The following is a 5,644-nucleotide window of genomic DNA, read 5'->3' as shown; positions in this document are numbered from 1 at the left end:
AGCTTTTAAATATCAATAAAGGTTGATAAATTCGTTTTCTAATAGTTAGAACTCACGAGACGGTGATCAGAAGTCGTGAGTTCGAGTTATTTTACTTGTAGTGCACTGTTTTGTGGGTTGTTTCGTGTTGCTTTTGGGCTGTCTATTTTGCTACTGTTTAATGGAGTTTTGGAGACAAATGGTGGGGAGAAACACCACATAAAGACGGAATGGTGGGCTGGTCGTTCGTCGTTAGAGTTTTTAGGTTGTTTTACACTACTTTGGTTGTCATTTTATATATGAAGTGATTAGGGTGTGTGGGATATTTTGTGGTATATTATGATGGAGATAAAGTTGGAAAATGATTCTTACATGTTTTTATTGTTGTGTTCTTATTGTTGTTGGTATATGGTATTGGAGGAGGGCGTAGTTACAGGGGAGATGCTGCCCAAATTTACGTAAACGAGGTACTAGTTTAAATTGCGGACTTAGCCTTTACTCAATACTGATTTTGAATCCCCTTATGTTGTGGTAGATTGAGTTGAGTTGTTTGAAGAATTTCTTGGAAGGTATTAAGAACTCAACGGAGTTGAGGTATGTTAAGGCTAAACCTTTCTTTTATTTTGGCATGATCTCGTAACTACATATGTTTGATAACAAGACATAAAGAGAAGTTCGTATTCATGAATTTATTCATATTATCCTAATCTCAGAAGTTACAGTATTCTCCCTTATCGGGACTTTATATTCAGTTAAGTATTATTTTCTTCCAGTCAAGAGAGCAGAGGGTCTATATATATATATATATATATATATATAAGTATTTTCACCACCATCGAGCTATAATCGATAGGCAGGCCCCTATTGGACAACCTCTGATCAGATGGTAAGTTATATATCGAGACTACTGTGGCCGAGCGCCTATGAGCGAGTCCAGGATGGCCGAGATACAGAGCCTAGTATGGCCGAGCGCCTATGAGAGAGCCTACTACTGCCGAGCAGTTACACGTACCGAGCCTTATAGGGCCGAGCATTTATTTTACTTATTATATTAAAGGAGTTGAGTCAGTATCAACAGGTAAGTATATCTCCAGATCATCTTTGACTCCCAATTACTTTCAGTTATTATATTATCAGTTCAGTTTCAGCTTTCAGTTATGTTATTGCCTTACATACTCGGTACATTATTTCGTACTGACGTCCTTTTTCTGGGGACGCTGCATTTCATGCGTGCAGGTTCAGGTAGACAGACAGGTAAACCTCCTCAGTAGGTGTTTCCCGAGTTCAGCCTGATCGGTAAGCTCCACGTCCTTCGGAGTTGTCGGATCTAGGGTTTTGTGTACATCTTTTGTATGTATGTATATATGTTATGGGTAGGTCGGGCCCCTGTTCCAATCACAATACATCCATCAGTAGATGCTTGTAGACGAGTCCTGTATATTTTGTATATCAGTAGATGTTCATGGCGGCTTCGTCGGCCTGCACAGTTATATATATCATCTTTTGGGTATTTATATATATATCAACTTTTAGGTATGTTTACCCCCACAGATAAAAGAGACGTTATTTTGAGACGATTCAGAATATGGCCTCATAGGCCTAAGTTGAGAGTTACCCCTCCAGAGTAGTTACAGAGTGGTACGCTCGGGCCGAGTATGGCACCGGGTGCCGGCCACGCCTCTTCAGGTTTGGGGCGTGACATAAGTGTTGATTTTGTATTTTAAAAATATTTTCGGAAAAAATAATTTTTCCAATTTTTTTTTTTTACTTTTTTCGGAATAAGTGTTGATTTTGTATTTTAATAAAAATTTCCGAAATAAATAATTTTTTCGGAATTTTTTTATTTTTTTTGGAATAAATGTTGAGTTTGTATTTTAATAAAAAATTTCGGAAAATATGTTTTTTCCGGAAATGTTTTACTTTTTTCAGAATAAGTGTTGATTTTATATTTTAATAAAAAATTTCAAAATAAATAAATTTTCCGGTTTTTTTTTATTTTTTTCGGAATAAGTGTTGATTTTGTATTTTAAAAATAATTAGGTGGATGGCCATGTAAGCAAATTTAACCCAGTTTGAATGTCATGTCACCTTCGATGGCAAGACTAACGGTTTAAGGGCATTTGTGGTCCAAAATATAGACAGACAACAGGGATATTTTTGGTACCAAAAACAAACGGAGGACATTTTTGAGTTGTTTCAAATAGTTCAAGGACATTTTTGGCCCTATTCCGTTTATTTAAAGACTAGGATGCATCTGCACTTATTATTGATGATAAAAAATCCACTTAAAGAAAGAGAATAGCAGAGATGCATATCAACTATATACAGAACAACGAAACCAAATTGAAAAGAAAAAAATTGATAAATAAATAAATAAGTTTATTCACATGATGATCACAAATATAAATACAAATTAATTGATCTATTTCAGAGTCTGTGTAGACTTTTAGATGTCGACGCTTGACAGGCAAAACTGGCGATTCTCAAAGAGATTTAAAATTTGTCTTAAGGAAATAAAATGTTACCTTTCAGGTTTAAAATGATTATAGTAGCATATTAAAAGGGGATAAAAGAGAAAAACCTTTAAAGATTTCGGCATACAAAGGTACTAGAGAATTTGTTTTTCTTTCTTTCTTTTTAAAAAGAAGTTTCTCTTATTTCTAATATCCTTTTTACCATTCTTTTTTTTTTGGTAACTAAATAGTTTTATTAATCACCAAGTGAATAATTACACATTTTACCATTCATAGAGACGAAATTGAAGATGGATCCTAGACTCAGTCTTCGACGCATTGTATTAATCAAAAGTGGCATTGATATGTAATGGAACATTTTTTAATGGTAAAAATTTATCCGCACAAACTATTTAGACCAAGCTAATAAATAAGTGACATTTGTCACATAATTTAACTACAAATGTTAGTGTTTAACCACAGTTAACTTTTATTTCTTTTGCACATAATAATCTAATTTAATAATTAAATATACTTCTATTCCGCTATGCTCCTAACGGCATTGTCATTACATCGGGAAAAAAAACATTGCCATGAGAGAGCAAATATGAAGTCTAAAACTGTGAGGCATAAATTCTCCTTTCTTCGAGTCTCATCCACGAGATTTTTTTTTTTAATTTATTTATATATATATATATATATCAATCAAAAGATTCTATGCTTTTGATATTCTAATGCTAGTAAAACAGTAAAATTATTTTAATAGATTAAAAAAATTTCAATTTTATGGTTTTCGCAGTTTGTATTTGTTCCTATACCTAATATTGTAGAAGTAGACAAGATTTTGCCCAAGTGTTTGACAAAAAGCAGGATTAGAACTTAGTAGAACTTAGAAAAAGTTAGGGAGAGGATGAGGAGTGAGGACTATGAATCTCCGCACAGTCGCCTCAGCCAAGCCTAAGGGTGGCATGTGGATCGGGCCCGGTACTAAATAGGCTTCGCGGGCCCGATCTTAAGTGGGTCAGTCCTAAGCGGTCTCGGGCTTTGTGGGCTTCTTGTTGGAATCGGTCCGGGACCGGGACCACAAAATAACGGTCTCGTGTTAAGTGGGCCGGTCCCTAGCTAAGCGGGTCCAAACGATCCTAAGCGGGTCTAAGTGGACCCAACGGATACTTTCTATTTTTAAAATTATTTTTATAAAGGTTAGAGAAAAAAATGGTAATAAAAATTAAAAAGAATTTTAAAACGACAAAGGAATTTTGTGATATACAAAAAGTGGAGGTTTATAAGAGCGATAGGTAGAAGCATTAATTCCAAACGAACATAAGTAAAAGATTTGAAATAAATGTCATTTATTAATTATAATTCTCCTTTTCCTACCAATATTTAGGCCTCATTTGTTTGCACTTAATGGAGGTCTGAATCTTAATCATTCAGATCTCACAAATTAAGTGCGTTTGTTTTTAAATCTGAATCTTAATTGTTCAGATCTTAATCGTTAAGTGTTTTTTTTTTTTTTACTTTACAACCACTTAATGGGTCTGAATAGGTCTGTATCATTAAGATCTATAACAGAGACTTAATTTCATTAAGATGCTATCATCCATATTCATTATTAACTGCCGTCACCGCCTACTATTATCAACTAGCAACATGCCACCAATCACCACCATCATCCTCAATCATAGCAGTCACCATTGTCAACTACCACCATCCACCAACCTCACCACTCCCACCACTATCATTCTCAACGACAACCAATACTCATCCACCTCAACTACCACAACTAACCATCCCATCACCATCAACAACCATAGCTGGCACTGTCCACAATTATAAACTACCACCACCCACCACCATCTTCCTCAATCACAACTACCACCACCACCACCCGTCATTATTAACTATCACCACCCACCACCACCATCCTCAATTATAATAACTATCACTACCAATCACCACTAGCTACTACCCCAAAACTATCACCATCAATTAAATCTACCACCAACCACTGCTTTTAGTCGGCATTCACAAGCACTACCGTTAGCCATTACCGACAGTAACTATCGTATTTTAAAAATCTATATATTTTAGTGATGGAATATTAGATTAATTAGTATTTTATTTGAATTTTATGTTTATTAATTTTCAAATAAACGTAAATTTTATACATTCAGATGTTAAAAAATCAAACAATCTTAATCATTTAGTATTCAGATCTTAATACACATCTTAACATTCATATGTGTATTCAGATTCAGATGTCTTAATCCTAATACATATCTTGATATTCAGACGTGTATTCAGATTCAGACGTCTTAATCTTAAAAAAACAAATGAGGCCTAAGACTAACTTAGGGCTAATGAAAGCATATATATACTATATATACATCTTACTATATTAAGATGTATATATAGTATATCGTAAGATGTATACTATCGAATATGGCTTATATACTATGTATATAGTAAGATGTATATATACACTTGTCCCCTCGGCCAAAGCTTCCATACGAAAATATCTAGCTTTATCTTGAGGGTGTAGCAATATGTGTCTAGCAGGACTAGTGGGTGTATCGTCATCCGGTTGCGTTTCATCAAAATCTATTTCTTCATCATCATTTTCATCAATAGTTGGATTGCCATAAAGAGCATTCATATATTCATGGTTTAATTGTTCACCGGGTGCAATATTATTGCAAAATTGACTCTCGGTAAATTGTAATAAACTATTATCGCTATCAAGAATAGGAGGTGTAGGACAGGTAACAGGTTTGGGCCGGGGAGCCGGGAAAAGTGGAGGAGGAATAGATTGGCCACTAGATTCACCACTCTTGGATTTTCCCTTATTCTTACTAAATATTTTTTTAAGGAATAAGCCATCTTAATTAATCAAGCAAAGTAAATAAAACAAACAAAACTATAATATTAAAACTTAAGAGTTGGAACGAGTTTACCGAATTGACGAACAACTTGTTGAAAAATAATTATCGTTGAAGACTTCAATTCACCAACTTCACAATTTTGCACAAATTGTAACAATTAAGTAAGCAATTATAGAAGAATATTAGAGAGAGATTGATGATTTTGTGAGAAAAATGAAAGAATGAGGGGGTATTTATAGTTGAAAATAAGGAAAAAGTGTAATTATAAAAAGTTTGGGGTTAAAATAAATTTTGGGGGGTTAAATGGCTATTTTGCAAATAGCCGAC

The sequence above is a fragment of the Nicotiana tabacum genome, chromosome 2 (assembly GCF_000715075.1).
Source record: "Nicotiana tabacum cultivar K326 chromosome 2, ASM71507v2, whole genome shotgun sequence".
Classification (NCBI taxonomy): Eukaryota; Viridiplantae; Streptophyta; class Magnoliopsida; order Solanales; family Solanaceae; genus Nicotiana; species Nicotiana tabacum.
Note: the sequence above shows the minus strand (reverse complement) of the source record.